The sequence below is a fragment of the Myotis daubentonii genome, chromosome 2 (genome assembly GCF_963259705.1).
Source record: "Myotis daubentonii chromosome 2, mMyoDau2.1, whole genome shotgun sequence".
Classification (NCBI taxonomy): Eukaryota; Metazoa; Chordata; class Mammalia; order Chiroptera; family Vespertilionidae; genus Myotis; species Myotis daubentonii.
The window spans coordinates 129,857,557-129,879,645 of NC_081841.1; the positions used below are offsets into that span (position 1 = coordinate 129,857,557).

A 22,089-nucleotide genomic window follows, 5' to 3' on the forward strand; every position below is an offset into this window, starting at 1 on the left:
AAGTGTCCGGTTGAACGGTCGGCCGATCAACCAATCAAAGAGTAATATGCTAATCATATGCTAAGGCTGCTCAACCACTCCCTATGACATGCACTGACCACCAGGGGGCAGATGTTCCGATCGGTAGGTTAGCTTGCTGCTGGGGTCCGGCCTATCAGGACTGAGTGAGATGGGCTGGACACGCCCTGGAGCCCTCCCACAGTCCCTCCCCAGCTGGCCATCCTCCCACGTCCCTCCCTGGCCCGATCATGCACCGGTGGGGTCCCTCGGCCTGGCCTGTGCCTTCTCACAATCCAGGACCTCTTGGGAGATGTCGGAGAGCCGATTTCAGCCCAATCCTGCTTAATGCAGGAGCTGTCCCCTGGTGGTCAGTGCGCTCCCACAGGAGCAGTGCTGCTCAGCCAGAAGCCGGGCTCACAACTGGCAGCACTAAGGATGTCTGACTAATGGTTGAGGTCTGAGGGCTCCCAGACTGTGAGAGGGCTCAGGCCGGGCTGAGGGACCCCTTCCCCTGCCCGAGTGCAGGAATTTTGTGCACTGGGCCTCTAGTAATAAAATAAAACAAGCCTAAATCAGAAAAAAAAATAGTAGGCTTGGAAGTAAGATCTAGATTCCTCAATTGGGGTCAATGCTAACCACAATAGGTTTGAATAAAAATATGTACAATCACCAGACATTCAAATAATAAAAGAAAGAAGGAAGGGAATCTAATTACTAAAGCTATTACTTTTTGTAATCAATGCCAAAAAATAAAAGAGCACTTGGTTTTGACTCAAATCTCAGGACTAATCAATGTTTTACTTCCTAGTTCAATAGCAAAACACCATAATATGTTGCTTTTTTTTTTTTTTTACAATTAACATATAACATTTTATTAGTTTTAGGTATACAAAATAATGGCTTGATATTTGTATTCACTGTGATGAGTTCTTTTATAAAGTTAACTGATTCAAACCATGGTCTTTGCGCTAAAATGTTGTTACATTTTTCTGTATTTAAACTGACAGATTTTCAGCCTGAACATTATTTAAACCAATAAGTGTGCAGAGAGCAAGTAATGAGCAAACATTACCTATTCAACCCAGTTTTACTAGCCAAAAATGGTGCTCACAAAAAACAAACTGGCTTAAAACTTCAGAGTTTTTAAAAATTTCTTTAAACTTGAGATGACAAATAATTATGTAAAAAACTCTAATTTCAGATAAAATTATTAACTTTATCAAAAAGTAAATTAAAGTTTATCTTTTCTTGAAATGAACAGAATTTCTGCTATAAAAATAATAATTAATATTTATTGAGACCGTTATATAAATTACCTCATGTGATCCTCTTAACAACGATGAGGCACATATTCTTCCTAATCTACAGTGAGTAAATTGAGCCTTATGTGAAGTTAACCAACTTGTATGTCATTATCCAGCTAAAAGGTGACAGAGCTGGAATTCAGATACAGAATTCTCTGGGAGCAGTTCATACCTCAACAACCAGGATATCTGCCCCTGATATCTGAAGGCAAAGTGTGTTAACAATGATTTTTCCCATGAATTCTGAGTAAACTCTACCTGATAAAGGGATAGAAGAGAGGAATAAAACAATCACTTATTCCATATCAGAGCTGGTGGGAAACAAGGGCTTCTATAAGAATGATTAGAATGTAAGAATGAAAGTAAAAGAATAAAGAAACTCTGGAGGGAAACACGGTGCAACTAGCTTGGTTTTCATTCACTTGAAAACTATTACTGAGGTTTCAATTTGTGCAAGGCTCCCTACTGGGTATTGGAAATACCAACGCATGTAATGTTTCCTGCCTTCAAGTTGCTCAGGCTAATGGAGGTTAGAAACAAACAAACAAACACAAAAAACAAGGAAATAAGGTGATCAGCAAGAACAAGCACCTTATCAAAGGCAGCAAAAGAGGAGCCAAAAAGGAAGCGGTTGATCCATTTTCTAAGGAAGATTGGTGTGATGTGAAAGCACCAGGTATGTTCAATATACGAAATATAGAAAAACACTAGTCACGAGAACTCAAGGAACCCAAATCGCATCTGATGGTCTCAAGGGTCATGTTTTAGAAGTGAACCTAACTGATCTGCAGAATGATGAAGTTGCATTTAGAAAATTCAAGCTAATTACTGAGGATGTTCAGGACAAAAACTGCCAGACTAATTTCCATGGCATGACTCTTCCCCATGAAAAATAAGCTCCATGGTAAAAAAAAAATGGCAGACTATGACTGAAGCTCATGTTGATGTCAAGACTACTGATGGTTATTTGCTTCATCTATTCTGTGTTGGTTTTACTAAAATAAATAAATAAACAAACAAACAAACAAACAAACAAACAAAATGCAATATTCAGATTCAGAAGACTTCATATGTTCAGCATCAACAGGTCCACCATATCTGAAAGAAGATGATGACAAATGACTTGAAAGAAGTGGTCAATAAAATGATTCCAGATAGCAGTGCCAAACTATTTAACCACTCCATGATGTCTTTCTTAGAAAAGTAAAGTGCTGAAGAAGCCCAAGTTTGAACTGAGAAAACTCAAGGAGCTTCCTGGTGTAGGTAGCAATTCTAGAAAACCTATTGGGAATGAGACAGGTGCTAAAGTTGAATGAGCCCCGAGTCCAAGAATATGTTTAAAATTCAGACATTTAATGGCAACAAATAAAAATCCTATTTGTGAGGGGGGGCGGGAGGGATAGGGGAAAATAAGAAAACAAGGAAATTAGAATTTACTAAATTTCTCCTATTTACTATTTTGAGGAACTCTATGTGTTATCTTACTTAATAATATACAATCATATAAACTAATATGTATGTAATATACATATAAACTAATAATTAATTACACATAAATATTATAGCAGAAATTTCAACTAAATGCTATGAGAGGCCTTAAGAAGGGCCTTTTAACCCTGCCCTCGAATAGGACAGGCTTCTCATAAGAATGGGTTTGGGGCTTTAAGCTAATTGTTAAAGATAGAGAGGAGTTCCTCAGGGGGAAGGAAGCAGGAGGTCAGTAACGGTAACAGCATCTTTTAGCAAGGGGACACCATGTATATGGGCATGGATTTGTGAACCATACAAGTATGATATTTGGGTAAGAGAGTTTGTAATAAATGAAGCTGACAAAGTAGGCAGGAAGTAAGAAATGTGAATTATATTCTTCCAGAAGTTGTTGAGAGTCTATACACAGAGGAGTGGCATGATTACACTAGAATTTTAGATATGTGATGGCAGAGTAGCTATAGGAAACTAGATAAGAGACAGTAGGAACAGTCAGGGGCTTACTGCAACAGTCCAAGCAAATGCTGTGAGGGTCAGAAAGATTTAAAGTATTGGTGGAAATAAGCAAAAGAGGAGAGTCTGAGGAAAGCTCTGAGGTAAGTCAGTAGGCCAGGGCATTGATTGCTGTAAGATTTGAGGGGGGGATGTAGATCTACTATAACTCCTACTTCCAGTTGTAGCTCCTTGGTGATGTCATTTACTGAAGGAAGGAGAAAGAGCATGTTAGGGAAAGAGAATTATTTCTATTTAGAATATGCTAAATCACAAGTCTTAGAGATTCGAGGTAGGAATGCCATGTAAGCAGCTAGGAGTCATAGTTCAGGCTCTGGAGGACAGAATGGGCCATCTTGAGAACTGTATATGTAGGATAATTAGGCTGCAGGCGCAGATCACCAAGAAAGTTTGCAGCACAGGCAGAACCTTGGAGAGCACTGACATCTAAGGCTTTGCCAGAGAAGGAAGAGCCAGTAAAAACATCTGGAGAGCCCTAGCCCATTTGTCTCAGTGGATAGAGCATCTGCCTGAGGACCAAAGGGTCCCTGGTTCGATTCTGGTCAAGGGCACATATCTCAGCTGCAGGCTCCTCCCCATCTGGGCCTCGTCCAGGCTCGTGCAGGAGGCAACCAATCAATGTGTTTCTCTCCATCGATATTTCTCTCTGTCTTTCCCTCTCTCTTCCACTCTCTCTAAAAATCAATGAAAGAATATCCTCAAGTGAGGATTAAGAAATGATAATAAAATAAATCTCAAGAAAAACCAAACATCTGGAGAGAACTTGGGGTTTACTAAATTGAAAATAGGTCATGCATGCATAGAAGTCTAACCAATGGACACAGACACCAGGGGGGTAAGGACATGAGTAGGGAGGGGTGGGGTGGAGGGGCAATGGGGAGATAAGGACACATATGTTATACCTTAATCAATAAAGAAAAAAAAGAGAAGAAATGAAGATTTACTAGGGACTGAGCTTGACAGTATGGTAAAATGACTCCATAATTCAAACCAATAGGAGAACTGATAAAAGCATAAGAATAGAGGCTATGACAGTAGATAACAATATAATAAAAAGACGCTGAGAAAAACAGGAAAAAAAAAGAAAACAGAACACTAATTACCCAACCCACTGGAAGGCACCTTTTCAGCTCTTTTCTCTTCTAGCCATGACAGATAAGCTCTCGGCAAAAGAACCTGCCCTATCTTTCAACCCAAGTGACCAGTTTGACCTGAGTGATTGCTGCTGATGGAAAAGCTGTGCTGTTCTACATGGCAGTACAATTAGCAGTCTTTTGGCAATGTGTAATCTGCCTCAATGAGATTAATGTGTAATACTGATAGTTTTCTTCCTATACTAAGAGTATTTATGAAAATGTCATATTCACTGGTAACTATGAGTAGAGTTATCCCTCATCTGTGGGAATAGATGAGTGAATTGTGATTTGTGGCACCTACATTCAAGGTATAGTGCTACAGGAGTCATAAATAAACAGGGAGGGGGAGAACCAAGATGGCGGCATAGGTTAACGCCGGAGTTTGCTGCTTTGAACAACTACTTCAAAAGTGAAACCAAAAAACGGAAGGGACATCACCCAGAACCACAGGAACGCTGGCTGAGTGGAAGTCCTACAACTAGGAGGAAAGAGAAACGCATACGGACACTCAGAGGAGGCGCGGTGCTGAGGTCAAGTTCTGAGGTGCGGAGTGCGCGGAGCAGGCTGGCGGCGGAGGGCGCGGTTGTTGTTTTCAATCGGGAGGGAGTCGCAGACTCTGAGCACCAGATCCGGGCGAGTCTTTAGGGACCCAGACTCAAACGGGAGAAGCGGGACTGTCTGGCTTCGGTCAGAGCGAGTGCAGCTTTCTCTCCGAGCTTTGCAGCGCGTGCTGGGACTCAGAGAGGCAGAGCCCCTTGAGACAGGACTGAGAGCCACCATAACTGCTCTCTCCGGCCCACCCTGTTGATCCTGTGCGACCCGCCCCGCCCAAGCCCTGCACAGAGGCATTTGCCGGATAGCCTCAGGCAAAGGCTAGATTAGCACCTCCCTAGAGGACAGAAGTTCTCTCACTGCTGACACAGCTGATTCTCATAGCCACTTGGCCTGGAGGTCAAACCCTCCCTGGAATTAGCTACAACAATCAAGATTTATCTATAAGACTGCGAACAAAGACCACTAGGGGGTGCACCAAGGAAGCATAACAAAATGCGGAGACAAAGAAACAGGACAAAATTGTCAATGGAAGAAATAGAGTTCAGAACCACACTTTTAAGGTCTCTCAAGAACTGTTTAGAAGCTGCCGATAAACTTAATGAGATCTACACGAAAACTAATAAGACCCTCGATCTTATATTGGGGAACCAACTAGAAATTAAGCACACACGGACTGAAATAACGAATATTATACAGACGCCCGACAGCAGACCAGAGGAGCGCAAGAATCAAGTCAATGATTTGAAATGCGAGGAAGCAAAAAACATCCAACCGGAAAAGCAAAATGAAAAAAGAATCCAAAAATGTGAGGATAGTGTAAGGAGCCTCTGGGACAGCTTCAAGCGTACCAACATCAGAATTATAGGGGTGCCAGAAGATGAGAGAGAGCAAGATATTGAAAACCTATTTGAAGAAATAATGACAGAAAACTTCCCCCACCTGGTGAAAGAAATGGACTTACAGGTCCAAGAAGCGCGGAGAACCCCAAACAAAAGGAATCCAAAGAGGACCACACCAAGACACATCATAATTAAAATGCCAAGAGCAAAAGATAAAGAGAGAATCTTAAAAACAGCAAGAGAAAGAAACTCAGTTACCTACAAGGGAATACCCATACGACTGTCAGCTGATTTCTCAACAGAAACTTTGCAGGCCAGAAGGGAGTGGCAAGAAATATTCAAAGTGATGAATACCAAGAACCTACAACCAAGATTACTTTATCCAGCAAAGCTATCATTCAGAATTGAAGGTCAGATAAAGAGCTTCACAGATAAGGAAAAGCTAAAGGAGTTCATCACCACCAAACCAGGATTATATGAAATGCTGAAAGGTATCCTTTAAGAAGAGGAAGAGGAAGAAAAAGGTAAAGATACAAATTATGAACAACAAATATGCATCTATCAATAAGTGAATCTAAGAATCAAGTGAATAAATAATCTGATGAACAGAATGAACTGTTGATTATAATAGAATCAGGGACATAGAAAGGGAATGGACTGACTATTCTTGGGCGGGAAAGGGGTGTGGGAGATGTGGGAAGAGACTGGACAAAAATCGTGCACCTATGGATGAGGACAGTGGGTGGGGAGTGAGGGCGGAGGGTGGGGCGGGAACTGGGAGGAGGGGAGTTATGGGGGGGGGGGGAAAGGAACAAATGTAATAATCTGAACAATAAAGATTTAATTAAAAAAATAAATAAATAAATAAATAAACAGGGAGGGGAGCCCACTTTGTAAACAAAACCTCCTCTGGGTTACCACCATCCTGAGTCACTATAGCATCCAACTGCAGTAAAACAAAGAAAACACAAGCCCAGCAGAAAACCCCAGCACTGCACCCATGATCAGGGCAGACCCAATGCCACTCCCTTCTCTAACGTAAGCTTCTAGGCAGCAAGGCTAGAAAAAAGCCTGCTTTCAAGACTCTCTCAGATCAGAGTAGATGTAGTAACACGAGATGATGGCAATTCAGTGACCAAGGGACTATAAAAGAGTAACAGTGTCCTTCACACATTTTGGCTTGAGTTCTCAATCTTTATATCAAAGGAATAAATGGCAGATGGCTCCTTGGGGTTAGTTTCATGACTCTGTTGTTGTCAAGGTACTCTGGGAGGCATGCCTTCAAAGGTGACTGACATGGAATACCATATCAGTACTTCTAGGCTCTGAACCTTGCGATCTAAAGGACAGTGATATGAGAACCATGACCCGATATATAGTTTGTATAAAGGATTAACTTAAAATAAAAATTAGAAAAATATTTGTGCACATAAAGATATTATTTTCACATGTCTACATGGAAATCCTATATAATAAAAGGGTAATATGCAAATTGACTCAACGGCTGTTCTACTGGTCGCTATGTTGCGCACTCATCACCAGGGGGCAGATACTCAACGCAGGAGCTGCCACTGGTGGTCAGTGTGCTCCCACAGGGGAAGTGCCACTCAGCCAGAAGCCCTGAGCCATGCTCATGGCTGGCGAGCACAGTGGAGGTGTTGGGAGCCTCTTCTGCCTCTATGGCAGCACTAAGGACCCCTCGGGGATGTCTGACTGCTGGTAGGCAGACATCCCCCAGGGGTCCTGGACTGCAAGAAGGTGCAGGCCAGGCTGAGGGCCTCCCTTCCCCCGCTCCCCAGTGCATGAATGTCGTGCAATGGGCCTCTAGTAATAATAAAATATTTGTGACAGATTCCGTGTTAAAAAAATTGTAGGACCACAGATAGCTCTCTGGACACTGGCCCCTAAAATTCAGACTCCCAAATGAATAGTAAGTTATATAGCTCTTGATGGCTGGTAACCTTCCCGCCTCCTATACTCTTAGTTCACTGGAGTAAGGTTGTCTCTTGTGACGAGAAATTTGCTACATCTTCTCCAGCCACCCATTCAGAGTATCTTTAGTAATTGCACACTTCTCTGAGCCCAACCTTCTCCTGAGGGTGATGAAAATTAAAATGGCAACAACTTGGATAAAAAAAAACTTTGCAGAAAAAACTTGTATTTGACAGGCCACATTTTGCAAATTACTGGTAAATTACTGCGATAAGGCAGCAAAGACTGAGTGAAAATGGGACTAGAAATAAGTTGAGTCATCCTAAGGAGTATGCCACCATGAAGCCACTTCCTCTTCTTTGGAACCAGCCAACTAAATCCACATGACATAGATTATAACCAAGGCTTCTGGTTACCGCCAGTGGAGGATGCTGCTGCTAATGACAATAATGTTGCCAGGAGCTAACATTTATGGAGCACTTGATATACAAAGGCACTGTTCTAAAAGCTTAATGTATATGATGTCAGATAATCCTCACAACAACTCTATAAAATGGATATATTATTCTCGTTTTATAGATAAGAAAATTAAGAGTAGAGCAACTTGCCCAGGGTGACACAACTTATAGAGTGAGAGCTGTGATTTGACTCAGGCAGTTTGATCCAGAGTCTATGCTCTTAACCTATCTATATTGTCAACTTGATTGACTATATTAATTAACTCACTCACTAATTCATTTGACAAATATTTAGTTACAATTCATAGGCACTGTACTGGGGTGTCAAGGATGTAAGGATGTAACAAAGAGTCAAGTTAAACAGCCAATGTCTTGTGGAGCTTATGCTGAATACATGTACTAATCAAATAATCACCCATATAAGTATAAAATGGCAACTATGACAACTGTTACAGAGGAGGGGCACTCAATGCTATGAGCAGTTATAATCCAGGGACATGTTGGAAGATTGGGGAAGACTTCCCTAGGAAAATAAAAAGTAAACTATCTGAATGACGATAGCTTAAGTAGGTGAAGGGAGGAAGGAAGCATATTCACAGAGAGCTCTGTGAAAGGAGGGAACATAGCGAGTATAAGGGATTAAAAGTTGGCCACTAAGGCTGAAACTCCAAGAGGAAGGGCTTTGCACAAAAGGAGGCTGCAGAGGGCAGGGACAGACATGGCAAGATCGCACAGGCCACGTGAAGAATTTTGGCCTGTGTCCCTAAGAGTAAGGGAAAGACATTAGAGATGCTTGGCGGGGGAAATAACAAGGTAAAATGTGTTTTTTAAAAGGTCCTTCTAGCTCCAATATGGAAAACAAATTGGAGGAGGCAGAAGGAATATGGAATGACCAGTGAGGGGGTCAACCAAGGGTCCAAGGAGAAGACGATGGAACAGGGCAATGGTGGTGCTGGTTGAGGGGGTGGGAGGTGATAATGATGATGATGTTGATGATGAAGAGGGGTGGAAGCTGAAAAGTATTTAGGAGGTAAAAATCAATTAAGTAATGGACTGGATAGAGTCTAACAATGAGGAAGGAAGATGACTCCAAAAATCCCTGGTTCTTGCAAGAGAGTAAACAGTGGTTACAGTCACTAAAATAGGAACACTGAGAAAAAGCAGGTGTGTAGGGAGGAACAATGAGTCTGATTTTGGACCTGGTGAATTTGAGGTTCCTTAGAGATAACCAACAGGAAATATTAAGAAGGAAGTTGGAACTTCAGAGAACGATGTTTCTCTCTCTTTCTCTCCCTCTCCCTTTCTCACTCTAAAACCAACTAAACAAAAGCATATCCTCGGTGAGGATTAAAAAAAAAAAAAAGTCAAGCTATTATCAGAAAAGTTGAGTAGCAAATATAAAACCATGATATGGATGAGACTGTCTTGAGAGAAATAGCGAGGGCCTAGGAGCAGAGACACTCCAAAACTGAATCAAAGTTGGTTAGACGACATTCTATGATGCAGAGACAACACAGCCAGAGAGTAGGAGGAAAACCAGGAGAGTATTGTGCTGTTAGATGTACATAAAGAGACTATTTCAGAAAGAAACAGCAGAGCTAAATGCTGCAGGGAGGTCAAACATGATGAGGACTGAAAAATGTCAGGTACATAGATCCACACGGAGGTCTTTTTAAAAAAATATATTTTCATTGATTTCAGAGAGGAAGAGAGAGAGAGAGAGAGAGAGAGAGAGAGAGAGAGAGAGAGAGAGAGAGAGAGAGAAACATCAATGATGAGAGAGAATCACTGATCGGCTGCCTCCTGCACGCCCTCTTCTGGGGATGGAGCCCACAACCCAGGCATGTGCCCTTGACTGGAATCAAACCCGGGACCCTTCAGTCTGCAGGCCAATGCTCTATCCACTGAGCTAAACCAGCTAGGGCTGGAGGTCTTTTGTAACCACAGCCAGAGCTACTTGGGCAGACTAATGAAACTAGAAGCCAGACTGCAGTGGTCTAAGAGAGGGAAATGAGAAAATATAAGAAGTGACTATGGACAACTCTTTTGGGAAGTTTGATTATAAGAAGAGAAGTGAGACAGAACACTGGGTGAATAGGAAAAAGAGTTGTGACGTTTTAGCCTTTGTTTCCAATAAAAAGAAACTTGAGTGTGTTTAAAAGCCAATGTGAAGGATCCAAGGTGTTGAGGGGGAGTTATTAAGGTATATCACTAAGGGAAAGTAACTTGAAAAATAATACACTCATCAATTCCTAGCCACTGCCTTTCTGAAGCATGGATATGCTGCTTAATATGGCCAAAATAAGATGACCACCTTCTGAAACAGTAACAATGTCCCTATAAGGACATCCAATGTGGCAAATAACTCCTGTAGGTAGTAAATAAGTAATTTCAGTTCACTGTGCACTCTACTGGATCTCCTCAACACCCAATTTAAAATACAGGGCAATCTGGTGCCCCTATGGGTATTCATGCTACAGAATCTGTCTTAAAAGTAGGATCAAGAGGACCTTTAAAACTTTATAATTGCATGGAGGTACCACAAAATTGTTTTGGTACATGGAATGCTCTTGGCACCTGCATTCACTACTAGTTTACCAAGTTTTTAGATAACATGCAGGTACTGAACAATAAACATCAGGGTTACATGTACAGTGACATAACTAGAGGAGATAGGTTTGTCCTTGAGAGGTTTTCAAAAGCTCTATGATCCACACAAATATTGAAGGCATGCTAACTCTCACAAAAACAGTGGTTTCCATGACAAAACCATCTTCAAGGAATGCTATATAACAAAAGGCTAATATGCAAATCGAGCAAATGGCAGCTATGACATGCACTGACCACCAGGGGGCAGTCGCTCAACACAGGGGCTGCCCCCTGGTGGTCAGTGCGCTCCCACAGGAGGAGTGCCACCCAGCCAAAAGCCGGGCTCACATCTGGTGAGTGCAGCCACAGTGGTGGGAGCCTCTCTTGCCTCCATAGCAGTTGGACATCCTCCGAGGGCTCCTGGACTGTGAGAGGGCTCGGGCTGGGCTGAGGGTCCCCCTGTCCCGCCTCTTCCCCCCTCCACCCCCATGCACGAATGTTGTGCACTGGGCCTCTAGTTATATGAATAAATAGTAAGCAACTAGCATGTTGGCAAACTAGGACTCTTTTTTTTTTTAAATCCTTACACAAGGAAATGTTTTCCATTGATTTTTACAGAGTGAAAGGGAAGGGGGAGGGAGGGAAGGAGAGAAACATTGATGTGAGAGAGACACATTGACTGGTTGCCTCCTGCCCACTCCCCAGGGCCAGGGATTGAACCTACAACTGAGGTACATGCCTTTGACCAGGATTCCAACCCACAACCCTTTGGTCCATGGGTCAACACTCTAACCACTGAGAAAATCTGCCAGGGAACTACCCTAGGACTCTTGAGGCTAAGCAGAAAAGGCCATATATACGTAAATATATAATTTGTATATTTAAGTTCATTGCAATTAGCACAAACTCAGAAGAGAATAACTATGTAGCAATCTATAAAAAGATCTCACATTAGAAAGTCCAGTGCCATAAAATGATGAAATGGCTTAGAAATGGTTGTCTTTTGTGGAAGAAACCATGGAATAATGAATCATAAGTTAGTATAAATAATAGCGAAGTTATGTAACAGTTTAAAAGAAGGAGGTACTAGCGATTCTTGGTTCATGTTTCTCTGAACAGAGGACCTCTGGGAACTTTCTTCAAATCAACTCTGTGTTGATCTCATGATTAGGATAGTATATTCATGTATGGTGTCACACTAGCAATCCAGGAAAGCAAGAATATTCCAGAAACTATATAAATTCTTCTGTAAGAACAAAATTTGGAATGCATCATGACTGACAAGTCAGCTTTAGCACTGCTGTCTCTGAGTTAATCAGGGGGAAGGTTTTCAAAATATGTTCTCTCCAGTACGAGTGGCCCAACTGTACATTCCATTTGGGTACAACAGAAGTGCCTTATTCATGTTACTTGTGTCAACCGATGGTCCTTGGTGCCAATTCAATGCCAACACAATCCCCAATATGAGGTGCAGTGAAGAAGGAAACTTTATTCAGTGCAAACAGCTCAATGTACAGCATGGCTGTGAAAACAGCTAGACTGTGAGGCAGCCCTGGGCCATGACTTTCTTCAGCTAAGCAGCTCAGCTGTGGTCTGCTCTGGTCTGCCCCCTTGCTCCTGAGTCACTCTGTTCTGCTCTTGGTGTTTTATCTGTAGCCCAAGCCAGGGAAAATGCAGCCTTCAGTCTTTCCTAGAAAGGGAAAATTTGCTCCCTAAGCCAGAGGGGGAACTGGCTTATATGGACAGAAATCTCTGCTCCTTGTCTCTGATTGATCTGTCCTCATGTAAATAAGGACTCCCAAAACTCCCAGTTTGATTGGCCCAAAAGGCACTGTCCTGATTAGTCAGAATAGAGCCACTCTGGTTAGCTGGAGCTGTGCAGCTCTGATTGGGTGGGAAAAGCCTTAGTCCTATTGGTTGAAATAAGATTCCAGGACTCCTTTATAAGGGCTGGCTCAGAGAGCAGGAACACAGTGAAAACAGGCAGTTCAGCAGTTCAGTGTAGTCTCCCTAAAGTGCAGTTTATGTAAGAGGCTCCTGTGTAGAAATGGCTGCTAGACTCTGTTTTGTTGTTTTTAATTTTAGTCCAGTTAGACACCAAGAGCCCTTTCTAGTAGGTGTCTTCTTTCTCAGGGTTCATACTTTTCATCACTGTAGAATGTGATCTCACCATTTGGGTTTACTCCCTGTAGGCTCATTATAACCCACAAAAACACACAACTCACCCAAAGCACCTCATTAAATTCTTTAAAAAAAAATCCATTTAGCAATGGCTTGATGCATGGAATAACACAGCTTCCAATTTATTATTGTCCATCCTAAGGCAATTCCTTGCCATTGGGCTGTCCTAGTTGTATGAAGAAATCAACTTGGTATTATAAGAAAATCTATCCAAGGCTCAGGGAAGTCCTAGCTGCCACCACTGTCTTGATATGTGACCTACCCAAAAGATCACTTAATCTAGGAGAGGATGGCATTAGATTAAAATTAAGGCCCTTCAATTCTAACATTTTATGTCCCCCAAGGGGATTTTGAATCATCCTCTTCTAATATCTTTGGATACCTCTTCCTGAAGGCATCATATTACACACTCACAAAATTGATTCCTAATAAACAGTTAGAACACTATTATGAAAATACTGTAGGGACAATATAACCAACTGTACTAAATTGAATAGTGTCCTCCTGAAATTTATATCCTGTCCTCCTGAAATTTATATTCACCTAGAATCTCAAATGTGACCTTATTTGGAACTAAGGTCTTCACAGACATAATTAGTTAAAATGAGATCACAACTGGATTAGAATGAGCCCTTAATCCGATGACTGGTATCTTGTGAAGACACAGAGACAGAGAGGAAGGAGATGAAAAGATGGAGGTAGGGACTGGAGTGACATATCTACAAACCAAGGAATGTCAAGAATTTCCAGCCACCACCAGCAGCTCCAGAAAGGCAAAGGATTCTCTCCTAGAGCCTCTAGAACAGCCGTGGGCAAACTACGGCCCGCGGGCCGGATCCGGCCCGTTTGAAATGAATAAAACTATTGAAAAAAAAGACCGTACCCTTTTATGTAATGATGTTTACTTTGAATTTATATTAGTTCACACAAACACTCCATCCATGCTTTCCTTCCGGCCCTCCGGTCCAGTTTAAGAACCCATTGTGGCCCTCAAGTCAAAAAGTTTGCCCACCCCTGCTCTAGGAGGAGCCTGACCTTTTTGATACCTTGATTTCATATGTATAAGCCCCAGGAACTGTGAGAGAACAAATTCCTTTTTAAAGCCACCAGTTGGTAGTACTTTGTTACAGTGGCCCTAGGAAAGTACTATAGCAGGTATTGATATGCTGGTAACTGGTGAGGACTCATCTGGCTGTCATGGGAATATACAAGGTGTCCCCCCAAAATTCATACACACTTTGAATAATTATTAATTCCAATGGATTAAATTTGAAAAAGAAACATCAATTGAGCTGTTAAGTGTGCATACATTTTGGGGGGATACCCTATATATGACTGTTACAAATACTAAAATACTTTGGAACTCCTGAATATAATAAAACACTTAAGAGTTCAAGATCCTGGTTTCAAGTGATAATAACAGATATGATGATTCTTGGATTTCCTTCTATGGATGCTGAAAATTAATAAATAGAAACCCAAAGTTCTTCACATGGCCTGTGCGATCCTGCCATGTCTGCCCCTGCCCTCTGCAGCCTCCTTTTGTACAAAAAATGGAGTTGGGAGGTTAAAAGAGAGTGAACTCTCATACACATGTTACTCAATGCACTCTACTGACCACAACAGGAAAAGATGTACCTTGCATTTCTGACAGGAAGTGCTGCTACTTCAGCAGAAGGAAGAAACGATTCCTCCTTGTCCAGTAATAGCTCAGCCAATGGGAGACTGACATATGGAGTCAAGGGAAAAATCACTATACTTCAAACTTTCAGTTTCCTCTAATGGACTCTCTGTTTAAAGCAACTCCTCCCAAGTGCAATAAAAGGGTGTTTTCCTCCTTTGTTTGTGCTTGGTTCACCATTTGAATGCATGTCCCACATTTTAATTCTTTGTTGTTCTCAAACCCATTTTGGTGGAAAACTATATCCGGTTATTTGTTAAAGGTCATTTTAAAAGAGGTAATTACCTTTTATTTAGAAAAGTAATATCCCCTCTTACAGAAACTACATTCCTCTCCCTTGAAACTACAGGAAGGGGGATAATTTCTGCTTCCCTATTACAACAAGGATTCTTCTGCCTGAGTGATGACTATAAACTCTGACATCAATTCCCCACCTAAGATTCTGCCAAGACATACACATTCTGAATTCCATCATGTGAAGCAATTTTAGAAAATTAAGAAATACAACTAGTGAAATAGAATGACACAAAGTAATTCTATTGTAAAGTTGTTAATCTAATTGTAAAATATAAATCACCAAGTAATAATAAATGATAAAGACATATTCCTTCAATAGTCCCAAAAGTTCATCAGATTTCTAGTCTTGCCTGAAAAAGAGGCAAGGAAAGCCTCATTAAAGCATATTTTAGGTCCCACAAACTCTCAAGAACCCATTATGTTTCCACTTTAAAAAAATATGTTTTTATTGATTTCAGAGAGGAAGGGAGAGGGAGAAAGAGATAGAAACATCAACGATGAAAGAGAATCAATGACCAGCTGCCTCCTGCATGCCTGCTACTGGGAATCAAGCCCGCAACCCAGGCATGTGCCCTTGACCGGAATCAAATCTGGGACCCTTCAGTCTGCAGGCCAACGTTCTATCCATTGAACCAACTGGCTAGGACCATTATGTTTCTACTTAAGTTTCTTAGTTGCTTGCTTCATATATGTGTTTATAAATTTCAGATAGCAGAGTTAAGTATAAAATTCTTAAACAACCACCCAAACCAGTCACTTAAACACAGGATTCACTCATATTGTGTCAACTGCTGAGAGCAATTTATCTTGCCAACTAAGTGCCCAACTTGGGCTTTAACATCCTGATGACTTAAACTGAAATGCCTTCTTTCCTTCATTCAACAGACATTTTACAAAGCTTCTACAGAGGTCCAGGATTCTGTTAGGACACAACACTGAAGCAGACATAGTCTCTGCCTTCAGGCAGTTCACAATCTAGTGAAAGAGATCCACAGATAAAAAAGAAGGGAATGGAAAGCCTTTAGCAGGAATTCTTTACAGATGCAGAAATGGCTCCAGAAGAACAGATTGGGGTGAGGAAAAAGCCCAGGCTTCAAGGCACAGAGAGAAAGCTCCTAGCTCTGCTGAGAGATGTTAATTGATTAAGTAAGCCAGAAAAGACATGTGTACTCTCTAGGCCTTAGTGTCCTTATCTGAGAAATGTGAGTAATAATACCATGGGAGGATTATTGTAAAGCTGGAATGATATGATGTATGTAAAGCAGAGTGCCTGGTGCACAGTAGCTGCCAATAAATATTTATTCTCTTTATGTTTTCATTCCTTTGGATAACCAATGTGAACTCACAGTAATATCTATGATAATAAAAGTATAATATGCTAATTAGACCGGAGAGCCAAACAACCTTCCGGATGTCCTTCCAGAAGACCTTCCAGACAAAGCTGGGAATGCGAGGGACAAGCCCCTTGCATGAATTTTGTGCATTGGGCCTCTAGTATACTATCCTATCTAATAAAAGACAAAAAGGGTAATTAACTGTACCTCTGCCACGCTTCCCATTGGCTAATCAGGGTGATATGCAAATTAACCGTCAAGAAAGATGGCGATTAACCGCCAACAAAGATGGCAGTTAATTTGCATACGCACAATGATGGGAGGGGAAAGGGGAAAGACGGAAGAACGGTGATCGGCAACCCAGGCACAGGCAAGAGCTGGGGGGCAGGCAAAGACCGCCTTTGCCCACCCCCTAGCCGGTGATCACCTTTGGAAAGCTGGGCAGCAGGCCAGGCGACACCCCCTAACCAGGGGTGCCGGCTGCCTGCGGCTGGTGATCACCATGGCGATTGGAGGGAGAGAGAGCTGGGGCCGCAGGCCAGGCGGCAACCCTGGACCCCCAAGGACCAGCGTTGCTGGGTGGCCTGCAGCCCGTGATCCCCATGGCGATTGGAGGGAGAGGGAGCCGGGGCGCAAGCCAGGCGGCAACCCCGGACCCCCGAGGACCAGCGCTGCTGGCTGGCCTGCAGCCCGTGATCCCCATGGCGATTGGAGGGAGAGAGAGCCGGGGCGCAGGCCAGGCAGCAACCCCGGATACACGGGTGCCGGGGTTGCCAGCTGGCCTGCGGCCTCGTGATCCCCATGGCGATCGGAGGGAGAGAGAGCCGGGTGCAGGCCAGGCGGCATCCGGGCACCCCAGCACCTGACATGCAAAGGTCAGGGATGAAATGACTTTTCCCAACCACATCTGCAAATATCCTGGGGAAGGAATCACTGAAGAGTTCACAGCTCTCTTACTTGGCAAGGAAGAAAAAAGTTGGCAACGGAAACAATCCCTTACATCAAAGTTAAGGTCCCTCTGGATAAAAAAGAGTATTTCCAACGTAAAGGAAGGAGCAGGCAAAAATAATAGGTTCTTATGACTTCCACTGAAGATCGAGCATATGACAGAGTCAAAACGAACATACAAATTAAAACAGACAGTGGACATTCAAATGACCTGAATCAACTGTCACTGTTTGTCCCAATAGCAGCAATGCTTATGTGATAATATAGTTTAACAAACATACAAAACAAGTCACATGATAAGAGAGGTTCGGCTTCTAAAGTAAATTGAATATGTTCTTTTAAAATTCTAATGTCCTTCCCTCTGACTATAATTCCTAATTTTCCAATCAGAAAATTACCCCAGGTGATCCAGTAACATGTACAACTCCAGTAACCTAGCTTATTTAAAAAAACAAGTATCCCAACTATTTTTAAAATATTTAAATTGATATTTTAGGGTTAAAATTATAGAAGATATTTAGATCCAAATATATTTTCTGAATAGAAAATATTTCAGTTTTTGATTAAAAAAAATAAACATAAAACAATATATAAGTGATACATTTTCCCAAGGAACTCTGAATTAGTACCTTTCCCTCTAACTTTCTTCAAATTAAGAGAATCTATGGAGTTCCCTATACTGCACAAGTTTTAAAGAAAGAAAATAAGACTTTCTAAGAGCATCAAATGCATGTTTTCTTATTTACAAACATATACACTCTTCTCTCTCTCTCTCACTCTCTCTCTCTCTCTTTAAAATATATTCTTACTGATTCAGAGAGGAAGGGAGAGGGAGAGAGATAGAAACATCAATGATGAGAGAGAATCATTGATCGGCTGCCTCCTACACACCCCGTACTGGGGATCAGGCAAAAACCTGGGCATGTGGCCTGACCTGGAATCAAACTGTGACTTCCTGGTTCATAGGTCGATGCTAAACCACTGAGTCACACCTGCCGGGCTCAATTCTTATTTATAAATTCATTCCAAGGACATATACAGCTTGAAAGCTTTGGAAGCAGTTTCAAAAATAACTAGCTTTTAAGTAACAAGAAAACAGTTATAGAAGAAAGTTTAAATTAAAAGAAAAAAATTGTTTTAATTTATTCAAGAGTGGGAACATCCTCCATGAAAATGTGTACCTTGACTGTGGATGGTTAGGTGGCCTTATCACACCTTAGGAATTCAAATGCTTTTTACAATGACAAGAAAGAGAGTTTCATCTCATTTCTCTCCCAGGGTAGATGTCTGTCAACAGAAGGTGGACATCAATAAAAGGAGGGGTTTGCACAATCAATCCAGAAAGTCAGCAATCTATGAATAATCCAGAACCCAGAACCCAGTATTTATCTCCTCTGCCACACACCCTCCCTCCCAGCCAGTGAGCAAGATAATTACTCTCAAGTCAAGTTAAGTGCCCCCCAGTCACAGTGGCCCAATGCTGACATACAAAGCATACAAATAATTCTCACTCTGGCATAAAGTGACAAATTTCTTGGAAGGAAAGCAGATACTATAAATTTCTCAAAGTCTTCCTGAAACATTTTTTAAAGTAATTTTTACTTCTTTAGAAAAAATGCATACATGGCAAACCATCTGTAATAAAAGGCCCATTCTATAAAATTTTACCTGGTCCTACTCATATCTGCAATCATAATCATATTTACAGACAAATATATCTATACTAATAAAAGAGTAATATGCTAATTAGACTGGGAGACCTTCCAGATGTTCTTCTGGACAAAGCAATGGTGGCAGGGCTGAGGTAGAGGCGGTTAGAGGCCAAGAGGGGAGGGCACTTGTGGGTGATCAGGCTGGTGGGGGGTGGGGCCGTTGGGGGTAAGCAGACTAGCAGGGGGGCCAGTTGAGGGCAAGCAGGACATCAGTGGGGGTCAGTTGGAGGTGATCAGGACAGCGGCGGGGTGGGCAGTTTGGAGTAAGCAGGCCAGCAAGGGGACAGTTGGGGATGAGCAGGCCAGTGGGGAGGGAAGGTAGGGGTGAGCAGGCCAGCAGGGGGGGCAGTTTGGGGTGATCAGGTTGGCAGGGGGGGATTTGGGGGCAAGCAGGCCGGCAGCGGGGGGGGGGGGGAGTTGGGGGTGAGCAGGCTGGCAGGCAGAGTGGTTAGAGGCAATCAGGCAGGCAGGCAGGCAGGCAGGTGAGTGGTTAGGAGCCAGCAGTCCCAGATTATGAGAGGGATGTCCGACTGCTGGTTTAGGCCCGATCCCTATAAACTGGCAGGACATTTTTTGAGGGGTCCCAAATTGGTGTAGGCCAGGCAGAGGAACACACTCTCTCCCGTGCACGAATTTTGTGCACTGGGCCACTAGTCCCATATAATAAAAGAGAAACATGCAAATTAGCCATCCCTCCACTACGCTCAAGCCACGCCCACCAGCCATGCCCTCCAGCCAATCCGAGTGACTATGCAAATTATCCTACAAAGATGGTGGTTAATTTGCATATGCAGGTGTCAACAGCCCCAGGAGGCGACAGTGGCCGTGGCCGCAGGCGTCTGGGACTTTTACCGCCCCGGGAGGTGAGGCCGTAGCCATGCCTGCAGGCTCCTGGGACTTTCACCAGTCAAAAAGGCGTGGCTGCCCACACCTAGCCACGCCCGCAGGCTCCTGGGACCTTGCCGGTGGAGAGCAGGAGGTTTGGAGGACTTGGCAGAGCAGGAGACCGCTGGACATAGAGCAGAGGGAGAGAGAGGGTGGCTTGTAGGGCGTGGCTTCCTCTGTCACCCCAGCTTCCTCATCACAGCTGTGAAAACTGACAGCAGGGAGGAGGAAGTCCCACCCCCACAGAATCAACCAGAATCAGCCATTGGTCAGACAGCTCTCAGCGGCCTGATAGCTAGGACTCTCATTCACCTGCATCTCAGACCGTGACAGTAGCGAGGTGGGACTATGTCAAAAGAATAACTGTTGATACAACGTAGCTCTGCAGCCAAAAGATGCTGGTGTTATCAACAGAAAGTGTCTGCAGAGCAGCGTGCATCTGATCTTGAAAGAAGGTGGCGCCTGTCGCTGGATGTATCTGAACACCAACTACTGGAAAAACATCGCTCTGATGCCGAAAAACACCGGCGTTATTGACAGAAAATGTCTAAAGACCAACGTGCCTTTTTTTAAAAAATATATTTTATTGATTTTTTACAGAGAGGAAGGGAGAGAGATAGTCAGAAACATCGATGAGAAACATCGATCAGCTGCCTCCTGCACACCCCCCACTAGGGATGTGCCCGCAACCAAGGCACATGCCCCTGACCGGAACCAAACCCGGGACCCTTCAGTCCGCAGGCCGACGCTCTATCCACTGAGCCAAACCGGTTTTGGCCCAATGTGCCTTTGAAGTTGAAAGAAGGTGGTGGCGACAACAGAATATGTCAAGAGAACAGTCATCAACAAGTACTACCAATACCAGTAGGAACTGCCTTCTAAGCGAAAATGGAGTACATGAGGATGCAATCCTCGAACATAGTTGTGGTGGAATGACTGTTCGATGTGAATTTTGCCTATCACTCAATTTATCGGATGAAAAACCATCCAATGGGAAATTTACTTGATGTTGTAGCAAAGGGAAAGTCTGTCCAAATGATATACATTTTCCAGATTACCTGGCATATTTAAAACCATTAATGACAAACGAAGATTCTGACAATAAAAATTTCATGGAAAATATTCGTTCCATAAATAGCTCTTTTGCTTTTGCTTCCATGGGTGCAAATATTGCATCGCCATCAGGATATGGGCCATACTGTTTTGGAATACACGGACAAGTTCATCACCATACTGGAACTTTACATCCTTCGGATGGTGTTTCTCAGAAGTTTGCTCAACTCTGTATTTGGGATACAGCCGAAGCTACAAGTAAAAGATTAGCAATGCCAGAAAACCAGGGCTGCTCAGAAAGACTCATGATCAACATCAACAACCTCATGTATGAAATAAGTCAATTAACAAAATCGTACAAGATGCTACATGAGGTAGGAAAGGAAGCCCAATCTGAAGCAGCAGCAAAAGGTATTACTCCCACAGAAGTAACTGGCAATTAAATACGATCGTAACAGTGATCCGGGTAGATATAATTCTCCCCGTGTAACAGAGGTTGCTGTCATATTCAGAAACGAACATGTTGAACCTCCTTTTGAAAGGGACTTGCTCATTCATTGTAAACCAGATCCCAATAATCCAAATGCCACTAAAATGAAACAAATCAATATCCTGTTTCCTACATTAGATGCAATGACATATCCTATTCTTTTTCCACATGGTGAAAAAGGCTGGGAACAGATATTGCATTAAGACTCAGAGACAACAGTGTAATTGACAATAATACTAGACAAAATGTAAGGACACGAGTCACACAAATGCAGTATTATGGATTTCATCTCTCTGTGCGGGACACGTTCAATCCTATTTTAAATGCAGGAAAATTAACTCAACAGTTTATCGTGGATTCATATTCAAAAATGGAGGCCAATCGGATAAATTTCAGCACAGCAAACCAATCTAAGATGAGAGTTGAAAAATATAGTGGTTTGATGGATTATCTCAAATCTAGATCTGAAAAGGACAATGTGCCAATTGGTAAAATGATAATACTTCCATCATCTTCTGAGGGTAGTCGCAGAAATATGCAGCAGCGATATCAGGATGCTATGGCAATTGTAACGAAGTATGGCAAGCCCAATTTATTCATAACCATGACATGCAACCCCAAATGGGCAGATATTGGAAACAATTTACAACGCTGGCAAAAAGTTGAAAACAGACCTGACTTGGTAGCCAGAGTT

The 22,089-nt window shown here is 42.6% G+C and overlaps 1 protein-coding gene and 1 pseudogene across 4 annotated transcripts in view; one reads left to right on the plus strand and one right to left on the minus strand.

Moving 5' to 3' along the window:
- The window catches only part of WDFY2 (WD repeat and FYVE domain containing 2), a 236,812-nt gene that overhangs the window by 95,635 nt on the left and 119,088 nt on the right, over window positions 1-22,089 (minus strand). The gene's annotated exons all lie outside the window — the stretch shown is intronic.
- On the plus strand, window positions 1,968-2,620 carry LOC132226326 (small ribosomal subunit protein eS1-like; annotated as a pseudogene).